This window comes from Megalobrama amblycephala, linkage group LG21 (genome assembly GCF_018812025.1).
Source record: "Megalobrama amblycephala isolate DHTTF-2021 linkage group LG21, ASM1881202v1, whole genome shotgun sequence".
Classification (NCBI taxonomy): Eukaryota; Metazoa; Chordata; class Actinopteri; order Cypriniformes; family Xenocyprididae; genus Megalobrama; species Megalobrama amblycephala.
The window spans coordinates 8,601,808-8,617,876 of NC_063064.1; the positions used below are offsets into that span (position 1 = coordinate 8,601,808).

Sequence of the window (16,069 nt, forward strand, 5' to 3'; positions counted from 1 at the left end):
ATCAGGAGTTTAGGAGCTTCTCCAGGTTTCTGTAAGTACCAGGCTAAATAATGTCCATTAGAACTATAATAATACACATCACTGCTGGTTTTACAGTTGATGTTCACAGTTTGTCCTGGTTGAGCTGCTGTCATTGAGGGACTCTGAGTGACGGTGATCTGTCCTCTACACTCTGAAACACACAACAAGAAGAAAATCAACTCAAAACTTTGACAATATACTTGAAGAAATGAATTGATATCAAACTTGTGCTCCACAAACCTTGAGCAAACGCTGTGAGAGTCCAGATGAAGATGATGATGAAGGTCATGTTGATGAAGATTGTTGTGTGTGTCAGTGATGAAGTGTTAAACTCACAGCACTATAAACACTCTCAGAGCACTGAAGCATCTGATCAATATGCAAATGAACTCATTCTGTATTTAAATGAGGCTCTAAATGAAGGTTCAGGAGGAGCTCGTTCATCTCATCCTGTCAATCACAACATCAAATATGTATCATGTAATCATCAATATACTGTGAACTTTAAAAATGTAGCATAAAATTTAGAACAATTCAAACCACATGTTAAAAAACACTGTGAAAATGAAATGTAGATGAAACTTATCATCATCTAATCAAAATCACATGAGCAAAAGTGCTTTAGTGATCATCAGCTCGACTGTAATTCGGCTGCAGGTACGAGACCGCAGGTGATCACAGCTGTACTGATGACAGAAACCCTTCAACAGTTTTATTCATGTTATCTTGCACTACATCACTGTGCCACTAGAGGGCGGTGTGAACAGACAGACACACTGATGAACAGTAAATTTATTCGATGACTTATATATTTATATGTTATAGCACTATATACAATTGCGCCACCTAAAGTGACAAACAGGTACTGTAGTCCTGGCCGTAACAGGTTATATGGTCAATGTAAGACAAACTCTTGGTCTTCAGACAGCTTTAATGCACATGAACATCCTCTAGCATAACAGGATTAACTTGTAGCTTGAATTGTTATTGGGATCTTTTACAGCTCAGAAACTTCAATCCAGAAACGCTTTGATCGTGTAGTAGACGGTACAGCAATGGCCATGTGCCTTTTCAAATAAAATATGAGTCTTTAAGTATCTCTTTATGGAAGTATTATTCTATGTACTATAGTAAAATAGACAGATAATATCGTCTCTTTCCTTCAATTGAACGGCAATACATTCAGTCACGCCTGGCAACAACAACAGTATAGTATAAAATTAATATCAATATAAAAATGAATGATCTGTAAGTATTTTGGAGATTACAGTTTTTTGCAAACTAATTACATTGGGCTTTATTAAACTTTATGAAACTATAATGAATTTAGGCCTATATGCATTTTTTATACTACAAGTCAATCTATTGAACCATTTACAGACTTTCATAAAGAGATCTGAAAGGATTTGTTGTCCTGTGGCTCCCTCTGGTGGACAGCATTAGTATTATGACCTTCATCTCTGAATCCCATTCATATAAATGACTGATTTAAAAAAAAATTCCTGAATCTCGTCATGTTTACTCAGAAAGTCTTGTTGTCCATGTGTATGAAGTTCTGTGAATTTTGGATTCAAACATTCAAACTGATGGAAACTGATAGAAAAATATATTTCTTATCCTGTGGTTCCCTCTAGTGGACAACATTAGTACAACATGTTGTAGTCTGTCAGCCATTGTGAGTTGCTAAATCTTTTTTTTCGATCTCCTAAACCACTCGACTGATTCACACGAAATTTTGCATGTCATCTATAGACACTAATGACAAAAGTTATCAAAAGGATTTTAATTAGTCAAAGCGTTTAGAAGATAGTTCATTTAGCCATGGCTCAATACACTTATAAAACTATATCTTCTCAACAATCTGATGAATCCAAATTCTGTTGATCACTTGTTTGATGTCTTCAGGGTATCTAGATGATACACAGATAAATTTGGGGTTAAATAGACAAATGGTCTAGGATGAACCCTTCAGTGTTTGGATCTCTGATAATCTCACCTGTGCTCGATATTCTCAGTCGTCTGAAGCTCTAAAATGATGTTATTGACTTCAAATCTTCTCATCTGCTGCAGCCTCATATTTGTGAATGAACTTATTCAGTGTTTCTAGCACAAATCACTGTGACTCTGACTGACGGAGGTTTTTGACTCTTTATCACTGAACCAGGATAGAGGTTGATGATCCCAACTCTGATAGACGTCAGGACTGCTTTTACAGGACATGGTGAATGTGTTTCCTAGATGAACAGATTTCACTGCAGGCGTCTGAGTCGCTTCACCAACTGATTTATTATTATTTATAATGTTTCCTGAGGTGCACTTATAATGTTAATATGATTTTTACATCAAATAATTGTCATAATTTAGAAATAAATGGTTATTTCCACTCTGATTTTAGCGCTCTGATTGTTTACATGTGAAACACTATCACTACATTTTTACTATTACAGCTGTCTAAATGTGTTGATTATTGCCTTATATTTAGATCTGTTCATCACAGGGAAGGTTGCAGTGATGAGAAACTGAGCAGATGACAGACAGTCTGTTGATTAACATAATAAAAGAACATGATCAAAAATATCAATGACTTTAAAATACTGAGTGAGTGGAAATGAGGATAAATACACTCACCTAAAGGATTATTAGGAACACCATACTAATACTGTGTTTGACCCCCTTTCACCTTTAGAACTGCCTTAATTCTATTTGGCATTGATTCAACAAGGTGCTGAAAGCATTCTTTAGAAATGTTGGCCCATATTGATAGGATAGCATCTTGCAGTTGATGGAGATTTGTGGGATGCACATCCAGGGAACGAAGCTCCCGTTCCACCACATCCAAAAGATGCTCTATTGGGTTGAGATCTGGTGACTGTGGGGGCCATTTTAGTACAGTGAACTCATTGTCATGTTCAAGAAACCAATTTGAAATGATTCGAGCTTTGTGACATGGTGCATTATCCTGCTGGAAGTAGCCATCAGAGGATGGGTACATGGTGGTCATAAAGGGATGGACACGGTCAGAAACAATGCTCAGGTAGGCCGTGGCATTTAAACGATGCACAATTGGCACTAAGGGGCCTAAAGTGTGCCAAGAAAACATCCCCCATACTATTACACCACCACCACCAGCCTGCACAGTGGTAACAAGGCATGATGGATCCATGTTCTCATTCTGTTTACGCCAAATTCTGACTCTACCATCTGAATGTCTCAACAGAAATCGAGACTCATCAGACCAGGTAACATTTTTCCAGTCTTCAACTGTCCAATTTTGGTGAGCTCGTGCAAATTTTAGCCTCTTTTTCCTATTTGTAGTGGAGATGAGTGGTACCCGGTGGGGTCTTCTGCTGTTGTAGCCCATCCGCCTCAAGGTTGTGCGTGTTGTGGCTTCACAAATGCTTTGCTGCATACCTCGGTTGTAACGAGTGGTTATTTCAGTCAAAGTTGCTCTTCTATCAGCTTGAATCAGTCGGCCCATTCTCCTCTGACCTCTAGCATCAACAAGGCATTTTCGCCCACAGGACTGCCGCATACTGGATGTTTTTCCATTTTCACACCATTCTTTGTAAACCCTAGAAATGGTTGTGCGTGAAAATCCCAGTAACTGAGCAGATTGTGAAATACTCAGACCGGCCCGTCTGGCACCAACAACCAGGCCACGCTCAAAATTGCTTAAATCACCTTTCTTTCCCATTCTGACATTCAGTTTGGAGTTCAAGAGATTGTCTTGACCAGGACCACACCCCTAAATGCATTGAAGCAACTGCCATGTGATTGGTTGATTAGATAATTGCTTTAATGAGAAATTGAACAGGTGTTCCTAATAATCCTTCAGGTGAGTGTAAACTCTAAATGATCTAAAAATGATGATAACATCAAAAGAATTTCTAATTATCTGAAGAAATACTGATAAAGCTCAACAAAGCTGATATTAAGATCATATTTGTGTTTCTGCTGTTGAGTGTGTGTGAAAGTGTGTGAAAGTGTGTGAGCAGCTGCAGTATCAGTTCAGTCACTGTGACTCTGACTGACGGAGGTTTTTGTACGACTCTTTATCACTGTGTGAACACATCTTTACTGTTGATTTCATGTACACTCTGACAGTAATAATGTCCAGCATCTTCAATCTGGACTCCACTGATGGTCAGAGTGAAATCACTGTTAGATCCACTGCCACTGAATCTAGATGGAGTTCCTGACTGACGGGTGTTTGCATAATAAATCAGGAGTTTAGGAGATTCTCCAGGTTTCTGTAAGTACCAGGCTAACAAATCATCAGAACCATCATTGTACACATCTGAGCTGGTTTTACAGTTGATGTTCACAGTTTGTCCTGGTTGAGCTGCTGTCATTGAGGGACTCTGAGTGACGGTGATCTGTCCTCTACACTCTGAAACACACAACAAGAAGAAAATCAGCAGAAGACATTAATGATCTTTACCAGAACAGGTTCATGTACTGTAGTAAATGTAGTAAATGCAGTAAAGTGAGTGTCACCGTTGAGCAGCAGCAGCAGAGAGCAGATGATCAGAGCGTGTGTCCTCATCTTTACTGGGAATGAGTGAAACTGAAGGACAGTGATGTTGGATTTACAGTCGGACTGACAGACGCTCTGATATTGAGCTCCAATCACAGGGGTGGGACACAAATTCAAAGCGTTTCCTCTCAAATGTGTCTCAGACACTGACAGCAGAGCAGAAATGTTAAGAAATTAAATTTCCCTCAAACACTGCTGCAGCAAACTGGATGTTTAGAAATAATTGTGACATTTTTGTCTTTATTTTGACTCTCATGATTACATTTATTATTTTAAAGCCACTTTCATTTCATAAATAAACTTCACTCAATGGAGCATGAAAACACCTGCAGATACATGATGAAAAAAACAAGAACATGCAGCCAAATGATGAACCTCACAGATAAAAGAATATATAAATGTATTATTTTTGAGGTGCACATGCATGACAAACACATTTATAGTTATTTTGAGTGTTTCTGGTGTCACAGGATCATCAAACTTTGAGACATTTGAGTTTGACTAACAGAGAGACGAGGTTTGTTCATATTCATTAGTTTACATCTGAAACATAAATTCAGTTAAAAGTGTCAAATAAATTCTTATCTTGCTCATCAGTTAAAACTTGGTGTCAGTAAGTAAATAAAACACAAAATACATGCTTAAATAAATACATGTGTAATTAAGTCCATAAATAATGTATTTTATTTTTTTAATTTTTAGAGTTATGCATAAATAATTGCATAAATATGAATGCATGCATACATAAACAAATAAAATAATTATTCCAGAGGCTTAGATTTGTATCCTTCTTATTTTTCAGTGCAGATATAGACTGTTTTCTGTGAATGAACAAGATTTCAGATTCATTAGTGAAATAACGAGAAGAATAATAAAGTGCAGTAAACAGTGAAACTATTCACACTACAGACCAGTGTGTTTATAATGAAGACAATACATTAAAATAATACAGCAGTTTGCAATATCAAGCAGCACAATGAGCTGTTTTATTCATCTGAAAATAAGTGTAAGCGGATCATACCGGAAGACACACACTGAATTTAAAAATGATGTTAAACATAAGGTGGTGTCATAGAGGCCCATTCGACCGCTCCGGACACATCGACACAACGGTCAACATGACGCTGTTCATCACTCACACTTACAAATCAATGACTTTCATCAAAAATATCACAGCATTGTGCAGCATATAAACCACTGAGCTTTAAACTCCAGACGGACAGAGGAAAACCTTTCAGAGGTGAGGATGTGCTGGTTTGTGTTTTTGTATAACTCAATATGTAAAATCACATTAATGATCAACTAAATGCTGTGAAAATAGCAGCTAATGTCTATTGCATATATAGATATTCATATGTGAATGAGGTTATGAAGGGAATGAGGCAGTAGAGGGCGATACTGATTATTCCTTAAATATCTGCCACACATCTTCCTCTTGGAGCTCGTGGACATGCTGGAAATCACTAGAATGAGAGTTGAGGTCTGGACTGTGTTCTGATAGAGGACTGTGTGTGTTCATCAAGTGGAAGTTGATTTGATTGTTTTGCTGCTTGAGGTTTCTGCAACTATTTATGAGTGTTTGATGTTTTTATACTTGTGATTTATGTCAGTATTGTTGTTCTTTTGTATAATAACCACACCTTGATCCACATGTTGATCCATATCTCAAATAAAAGCAACTAATGAACTTTGTGTTTTATAATCGATGCCCCACAGTGATTTTACTATTTAACTAGTTCTCATGAAACTTTATTACAGAGGTTGCAGATGCAGTGAGGAGTTCACTTGCTCTCCAGTGTTCACGGACCAGATTTGACTGATCCAATATGGTGGACGACTCACATGTAGATCTCAATCATGTCACTGATCTATAAGAGCACAAAATCTCAAGGCAGATATACATTTTCCACAACATTTTTAGTCTAAAGAGGGTATGAATATGAGGAAATTTAACAGTGACACTGATGGACTTTGTCTAGTTGTTTCTCTCAGCTAATGCTTTGAATTCTGACCTCAATAATTTATTAAAAAAAGCTGAATTTTGATGATTTTATTTCAGATGTTTGTGTGACGATGTTGTTTCAGATCCTCCTTTGAGCAGCTGCAGTATCAGTTCAGTCACTGTGACTCTGACTGACGGAGGTTTTTCTACGACTCTTTATCACTGTGTGAACACATTACCACTGTGGTTATGCATGGTGCAATGCATTCTGGGAGCCATGGATAAGTTTTGTATGAGGCACCCAGAATGCATTGCACCATGAAGCATGTCACCATTGCTGAGATTCATATGCTGATTCTTGATGTCTGTGTGCGAGTAAAACTCACAGGAGCCCAAAATATGTAAATGCTGTGTTATAAATCGTTTGATGTTCTGATTAAATTCTATTATTCTCTTGCTGTAGAATCACAACAATAAAACAGAATTAATAACAAACTACCCGTATAAACCTCCCACATAATATCAATGAGTTAAGCCAATACATGATGATTACATTCTTATCATCAATCAGCTTACAGCATCTGATTATATTTTCTCGTGCTGTTCTCACCATAACAGACACAGCTGTCAAGAGAAAAACTAATGTTAAAAAGTCAAGAGCCTGACTAAAGCACACACTGATCGCCACAATGGTAACATCAAATCAAACTATTACTTTCAAATAAGTAATCAACATCTAAGCCTCTTCTTAATTCTTAATACGAACTTCTGTAGATGTCTGACAGAAATAAAGTCAGTCTGGTTAGTAATAAGTGAAGCTAATGTTGTTTGTGGAGTTGTTTAATCAGATCTTGAGAGATGTAATGTATTTTATCTTCAGTTGATTTCATCCAAGGCTGTGGCTGGAAGTAGTTCTTGTGTTTCTCTTTCCTTCAGTGATTCTGCTTGTTAACAGCAGGTGTTCTTCACTAATACAAAATCATTATTCAATCACTTAATTATCTCATTACCTCCAACACTGATTAAGTGTTACATTAAACAGCCTGTAGTGTGCACACTAAGCAGTGTTCATTTCATCTGGGCAAATCCATGTGGGGCCTACATGGAAACTGGGTGCAAAACTGGCTGGGTCCCAGTTAGATAGCCCAGGTCAAACCCATTTGGGCCCCACATGGCTCTGCTGGCTGGGTAGTGTAAGAGCGTCACTGATTATAACAGGAGTTTTGGGAAGTGTCCAGATAAACTCTCGCTGTGTGATCGACAGCTTCAGTTCCTCAGATCTTTACTGTATAACTAAGATTAGGAAGAAAAAATAATAAAAGTACATGATCAAAAATATCAATGACTTTAAAATATTGAGTGAGTGGAAATGAGGATAAATAAACCATAAATGATCTAAAAATGATGATAACATCAAAAGAATTTCTAATTATCTGAAGAAATACTGATGAAGCTCAACAAAGCTGATATTAAGATCATATTTGTGTTTCTGCTGTTGAGTGTGTGTGAAAGTGTGTGAAAGTGTGTGAAAGTGTGTGAGCAGCTGCAGTATCAGTTCAGTCACTGTGACTCTGACTGCCGGAGGTTTTTGTACGACTCTTTATCACTGTGTGAACACATTTTTACTGTTGATGTAGTGATAACTCAGACAGTAATAATGTCCAGCATCTTCAGTCTGGACTCCACTGATGGTCAGAGTGAAATCACTGTTAGATCCACTGCCACTGAATCTAGATGGAGTTCCTGACTGACGGGTGCTTGCTAAATAAATCAGGAGTTTGGGAGCTTCTCCAGGTTTCTGTAAGTACCAAGCAACACATGGTGGGCTACAGTATGTAGCAGCTCTACTGAGTTTACAGCTCATCTCAACATTTTCTCCTGGTTTAACAGTTTTCACTGCAGGAGTCTGAGTCACTGTGATCTGAGCTCTACAGCCTGAAAAACAAATCATTTATCAGTCATTAAATTATATATTATTTTTAACATTTAAAATTCTGTTAAAATTATAAAATTTAACTTGTTCCAAATACATGCTGTTCACCTTGTAGTATAAAGCAGTATAAGAGCGTCCAGATGATGATGAAGGTCATGTTGATGAAGATTGTTGTGTGTGTCAGTGATGAAGTGTTAAACTCACAGCACTATAAACACTCTCAGAGCACTGAAGCATCTGATCAATATGCAAATGAACTCATTCTGTATTTAAATGAGGCTCTAAATGAAGGTTCAGGAGGAGCTCGTTCATCTCATCCTGTCAATCACAACATCAAATATTAGTGTGAACTTTAAAAACTTAGCTGAATATTAAAAAATAATGATGTGCACTGATAAATCATTTATAATAAATACTGCAACATTCCATAAAAAAAACAAGAATTGTAAATTTTGATTTTATGGTGACTTTAAACACAGAGAGGTGAATTATGTATTTGTCTTTCTCTGTATCCGAGCCGCAGCCATGGATGGAACGACTTTTGTTGGACTGAAGATTGTTGTCAGCAGACGGTGGTCTGTAAGCAATGTGAACTTTAACCTGCACAGATATTGGTAGAATTTCTCGTGTTGGACACACAGCCCAAACTCATCCATACGTCTGAGGACTGCGTCTACATTCTTGAGATGTTGCTTGTCATTTGATCCAGTCACTAATATATCGTTTAGATAGCAATGAACATTGGGATGGCCTTGTAAAATCTGATCCATGGCCCTTTGAAAAATTGCAGGACCCAAAGCAATACCAAATGGTAATTGATTGTAACAGAAGAGCCTCTTTGACGTGGTGATAGTGAGGCACTTGTGTGAATTTTCCCCTCTGCCAATGATGTGAATAAATCCTCTATTCGTGGAATTGGGTAACGTTCAACACAAAGGCCCGGATTCACTGTTACCTTCAAATCTCCACAAATCCTCACATCTCCTTTCCTTTAACAACTGGCTTGATAGTTGTGGTCCATTCGCTGCATGTCACAGGGGAGATGATCTGTTGACTGCAGTTATGAGACCTAAATCTTTCTGCAATCACGATCAGTTTCTGAGAGAAATGTTCTTTCAAAACAGTTGCAATGACTTCATATGACTTCACATTGGGCTTATCTGCAGCAATTAAGCTTCACAGCCGTCCTTATGTAGATGAACCCATTACACTCATCAACACCGCAACTCGTTTCTCACTTGCAGTGTCATTTGTCAGTGCTTTGGGTTGGTAAATAAACTATTTGCGAGTTGAATGTGCGGTCACATCTTTTTATATACATCTGAATTCATCTCTCCTGACTGGCACCTCAGACGGCAGTGCATTTGATTCTTCTTCTAAAATTTGTCAGTGCTTTATCATTCAGTCACTGTTATATTAAAATTCAGTAAATAAAATACAAATGTAGCTTTATGTCAGTGTGTCATTTTTTGTGTCATTTCTGTTTCAGGTCTTTCATTGGATCAGGGCTTTAGCTCATATTTCATAAATAAACTTCACTCAATGGAGCATGAAAACACCTGCAGATACATGATGAAACAAGAACATGCGGCCAAATCATGAACCTCAGAGATACAGTGTTAGATTCATTTAATAAGATAAAGAGTGTTATAGTTTAAGCATGTGAAAAAACTTAATGAATGCTTCATATTTAATTTAATACTAATGAAAATCTTCACTGTTGAGTGTGTGTGTGAAAGTGTGTGAGCAGCTGCAGTATCAGTTCAGTCACTGTGACTCTGACTGACGGAGGTTTTTGTACGACTCTTTATCACTGTGTGAACACCCTGTTACTGTTGATATAGTGGAAACTCTGACAGTAATAATGTCCAGCATCTTCAGTCTGGACTCCAATGATGGTCAGAGTGAAATCACTGTTAGATCCACTTCCACTGAATCTAGATGGAGTTCCTGACTGGAGGGTGCTTGTTCTATAAATCAGGAGTTTAGGAGCTTCTCCAGGTTTCTGTAAGTACCAGGCAAGACACTGTTTGCCATCACACCAGGATTCTGGATCACTGCTAGTTTTACAGGTCACAGTGACTGATTGTCCAGTTTGAGAGAGCAGCTCTGAGGGAGTTTGAGTCACTGTCACCTGACCAACAGATTCTGACAAAGAGAAAGATTAGAAATCACAAACACTTTTACAACCATATATCTTCACAACACATAAAAATAATGTCTGTAATCTTGACTGACACAAACCTCGACATAATACTGCCAGCGTCCAGATCAATATGGTGCTGAAAGTCATTTTTGTTGGTTGTAGGTTCAGTTCTAGTGAAAAACAGTTGTTGATCATGTTTGATGTTTGACAGAGTTATAAACACATGCAGAGCACTGAAGCGTGTGTCGCTCATGTAAAACACTCTCTCTATGCAAACGCTTCAGCAGTGACAGGTTTAAGATGGTTTAATGTGGTTTCATTCACAAAACATTTCAAAACTTCATGTTAAAATCCTTTACTGATATAAAGCAACATCACATGAGCAAGATGTTGCTTCTGAATATCAGACCAACATCAAGATTGTGAATGTGATATTGCTCTTACTGTATGAAACCGTTTAATAAACAAGAAGCTATTATTGATTAACTTACATTTTAGTAATTTACAATTCTGCAAGTTACTTTGTCTGTTTTTGTTCGGCAAACTGAAATATTTCCAAATGAATCACAGTAGAATAAAGTGTCCCTGAACAACTCAGGCTGCATCTGAAATCTCATACTCTCTTGAGTAGGTACTTATTTTGAATTAGTAATTACTTCATGGCTGCTAAAAAAGTATGTTCAATACAGTATGAATGTGTAGAATGAATGTAATCATCACTGCCATTCACAAATCCTCTCCCGTGTCCTCATGGGATAGTAAAGTGTCCATCATATGCACACTTCAGAATATTGCCGGAAGTAGTAGGTCATCCAGGTACTTTTTTGCCTACAATTTTACGAGTACTGTGAATTCAGAAATATTTCTTTTGTCACATACTGTTTTTTGCCTACTATATAGTAGAGAAGTATGTGATTTCGGATGCAGCGACAGTAGTTCCTGAATGAATCAGTGTTTTGAATGAATGTTTCAGTGATTCACTCATGAATACAGTCCCTTGTTTCGTTGCTGAATGAATCAGTGTTTTAAACAAATCAGTCCAGTTTTAGCGTCTTATCACCATCTATTTGCATAACGATGTAACTTGCGTAAAGAGTCGCTGCAAAATCACCAGCACTAATGCTGCACATCCAACTCGTTCTCGTAACCCCTAACCCCGCCCCTAAACCTACCCATCCTGGAGTTTAGACAAATTATGAATTCATATGAGCCACCGCCTAAAATACGTATGAATTGGTCGTGAGCGTTGACACACCTGTCCTGTGTCCATGATGGAGGATCTGTTTCTGTCACTCGACTCGAGCTCTAAGTACATCAGGACTTCTGCAGTGAATTAAAGCGAGATGGAGTGATGAAGGGATGCCAAAAGAATATTCTCTCTGAAGCAGTCGTTTATAAATGCTGCTCTTGTGTTATGATTGACAGGTGATGATGAACACGCTCAACTGAACTTCTGTTTACAGCTACATTTGTTAAATTTGTGATTCTGCTTTACAGTGATCTGAACTTTTCTAAAAGAATCTTTTCAGTTTGTAGTATTTTGAATGTCTGTGTTGTCAGGCTTTCTGATGAATCAAATGACAAAGTTGCATCACTAAGAGAAACAAGTATGTCACTGTGAACTCCATGAGAGGCCAAGGTCATTACAGAGATCACCAGAATGAATTAAAATTGCTTTAATCGCTAGCAATGCATTGAGAAGTTTCAGTCATAAGTCAGTTTTGAGCACATGTGTAGTTCCTGTGTTTGTCCTCTGTGTGTCAGTAGTGTGTGAAAGTGTGTGAGCAGCTGCAGTATCAGTTCAGTCACTGTGACTCTGACTGACGGAGGTTTTTGTACGACTCTTTATCACTGTGTGAACACATATTACTGTTGATGTAGTGATAACTCATGACAGTAATAATGTCCAGCATCTTCAGTCTGGACTCCACTGATGGTCAGAGTGAAATCACTGTTAGATCCACTGCCACTGAATCTAGATGGAGTTCCTGACTGGAGGCGGTTTGTATAATAAATCAGGAGTTTAGGAGCTTCTCCAGGTTTCTGTAAGTACCAGGACACACATGGTGGGCTGCAGTCTGTATCAGTACTGAGTTTACAGCTCATCTCAACATTTTCTCCTGGTGCAGCAGTTTTCACTGCAGTCTGAGTCACTGTGATCTGAGCTCTACAGCCTGAAAAACAATTCATTTATCAGTCATTAAAATATATTATTTTCACATTTTAAAATTGTTAAAATTATATAATTTAACTTGTTCCAAATACATGCTGTTCACCTTGTAGTATAAAGCAGTATAAGAGCGTCCAGATGATGATGAAGGTCATGTTGATGAAGATTGTTGTGTGTGTCAGTGATGAAGTGTTAAACTCACAGCACTATAAACACTCTCAGAGCACTGAAGCATCTGATCAATATGCAAACACACTCCAGATCATTTACCTGAAGACAGTCACTCATTAACAGTGAAGTGAACATCTAGTAAAAATCAGTCTTTTTCATATCATTCAATCTTCTAATAGACAAACTGTTACAAATCATTCAGTTCATTTCTGAATCATCAAGACCAACTTTAGTATATTAATCTGAATATCTGCTGTGAGATATTTAGAAACCAAACTGGATGTTGGCAGTAAGTAAATCATCACATATTAATATTAATATTTTTAATACAACAGCTGACTGTTAAATACTTTGTAGCACTTTATACAAAGGATGCGCTTTTTAGCATATTTATTAATATTATTTTGTGCAGTTAGTTCATATTGAATGTTTGTAAAGATGGTTTATAGTCATTGGATCTTTGTTTTCCTCAAAGATAATTCAATTATAAATGGTTGAAATTAATAACATTAAACTGGTATTTTGGTATCACTTTTTTTATTTGAAAATGTAAGACAATTAAACTTAACATTTCTAAATTGTAGTGTTTTGATATTTTTACTTAAGCTGTTTTAAAATCACAAAAATGATAATTATTTTTAGTCTGTTGTTAAACAAACTCAATATTTCCAAACTCTTGACTGTATTTTCTCTTAATAAAGCGTCTCTGAGGAGTGAAAAGGTTTATATTTGTGGAAATGAAGTTTAAAGTTCTAGTGGACGAGACACACAATGTTTCCTTCATGATTTCTTTGTCCATCTTAAATTGTAGTGAATTCCTGGTTTAGGTCAAAAATGGACAAACCCAACCGTTGGGTTTAAAATTTTAATTTAAGAAAAATAATCCAATGGATTTGTCCATATCTGAAACAAACCAGCATTTTTTAGAGTGTAGATTCTTGTTTGTAAAACTGATCCTCAATGACCTAAAATTTTGTTTTCCTCAGCCAAAATCTTAATTTTTAAACTTGTTAAAACAAAAGAAAAAAATCTAATTTATAATTTTTGTTCAATAACACTGGATATTGTGACTGCTGAGAGTTTTAAAGATGTTAAATTACAAACAACAATCTTTTAAGTTTCTGTATAGACTGAGATCTTGAGTTTTTGTGGCAATTCAAAACTTCATGATATTTTCATTTAAATTTATTTAAAGCTGCTGTCCGTATCTTTTTTTGGTTAAAATTGATCCCAAATCAATCACTGAGCAAGTACATAACCAATCAGTGTTGAACACTATTCTTACATTAGCTCGATTCACAACGGTAAGATTGTAATAATGTTTTCTGATTTGAGGTTCGGCTCAGTTTCTGTGGGAAATTGGAGTTTGCGTCATTACGTCACGTCTGTATTCATGAAGAAGGTTGATAGTGCGATTTATTGTAAAACTTTTTTTTCCTCAGTCGTTCAGAACAAAAGTGGCAGACACGTTACGTACTTGTTCAGATGACATTTTCCAGTGAAACTTCTTATTTTGAACAAACTTCCAAGACGTGAATCAGTAATTGTGAAGTAAGTGAAGATCCACACTGGTGCGGTGACTGACAGCCACACAAACACCTCAAAACATTAGATTCGTCCGCGCTGAGGAGCCGTGCCGACGCACAACCCATGTGAGGAAGATCATTCCACAAATAACTGCAATTGCAGGTTTCAAACAGAGATGGAGACAAAGAGGCAAACTTACAGACTGCAGCTTTAATAATTAATCAGCATATTTACCAGAATGTGAAATGAATTCTGAACATTTTCTCTTTTCATGTGTAGGAGTTTGTGAGCATTAATGTGTTAAAGGAATAATGATGGGATTTTCTGTGACTGTTTTCTTCATGTTGTTTCTCTCGCTGTTGGAGAATTTCTCCTAGTTTTCTCTTGAATCCTAATGGAAAGCCACTGGTAACTGATTTCTCTGTGCTTCTCTCAGGCGTCACTCCTCCTAAAGTGAGCGTCCTGCCGCCCTCCAGCGCAGAGATCTCCTCTCTGAACACAGCGACACTGGTGTGTGTGGCCAACAAGGGCTTCCCGTCAGACTGGAGCCTGAGCTGAAGGTGGACGGGAGCAGCAGGTCTCAGGAGAGCAGCGCTGGGCTCCTGGAGAAGGACGGTCTGTACAGCTGGAGCAGCAGCCTGACTCTCTCTGAGGAGGAGTGGATGAAGAGCGTCTCGGTGAGCTGTGAGGCCACACGGAGCGGCCAGTCTGCGTCCACTGGAGACACTGTGAGGAGACAGCAGTGTTCAGAGTAGATCTGCTGACTATATGTGTGCTTTTACAGTCTTGATTTTATTACAATTCAGTCAATAAAACATAATTGTAACATTATGTCCTTTTCTGTGTCATTTTTGTTTCGGCTCTTTCATTGGATCAGGGCTTTAGCTCATATTTTATAAATAAACTTCACTCAATGGAGCATGAAAACACCTGCAGATACATGATGAAACGAGATCTGCTCAATTCTCAGAGGAACACAATCACAAATGTGATGCAAATGAGTTTAACTCCACTCAGTTTCACTGTTTGACTTGATATTCTGAGCCATATATATATGAAATAAAATAAAATGATATGATGTCAAGAGGATTGGAGGCAATAATTAAATTAATGAGGGAAAAAAGGAGTTGATTTCCTGCCTTCAGAGACTGACTATAGCGTGAACCAATAACATTTCAGTGCGGCTGTGAAGGATCATTTCATTGGTTGATCTTCAGAACGAACATGCAGCCTCTTCATTGGGACAGAGCCATCAAATATGCTTGTTTCTTTCCTGAATGATTCAGTGTTTTGAACAAATCAGTTGTTTAATAATTGATTGATTCACTCATAAAGTCAGTCTCTTGTCTCCATCTACTGGCGTAACGATGTAACTTGCAGAAAGAGTCTGTAAATCAGCAGCACTAATGCTGCAGGTAAACACATCTGTCGTGTCCATGATGGAGGATCTGTTTCTGTCACAAGACTCGACTATGAACATCAGGACTTCTGAAATGAATTAAAATGGACATAAAGGTGGAGATGGAGTGATGGAGGGACGCAGGAAGAATATTCTCACTGGAGTGACGTAAGCTGCTGTTTATATATGCTGCTCTTGTGTTATGATTGACAGCTGAAGATGA

At 37.5% G+C, this 16,069-nt stretch overlaps 1 long non-coding RNA gene and 1 gene segment (V, D, J or C); both read right to left on the bottom strand.

Moving 5' to 3' along the window:
• Window positions 1-16,069, bottom strand: part of LOC125256745 — a 92,896-nt gene that overhangs the window by 23,444 nt on the left and 53,383 nt on the right.
• Window positions 1,790-2,348, bottom strand: LOC125256764. Its single transcript, XR_007182177.1, has 2 exons — window positions 2,018-2,348; window positions 1,790-1,931 (listed from the first exon to the last, which is right to left on the bottom strand). It is a non-coding gene; the product is annotated as an uncharacterized LOC125256764 (long non-coding RNA).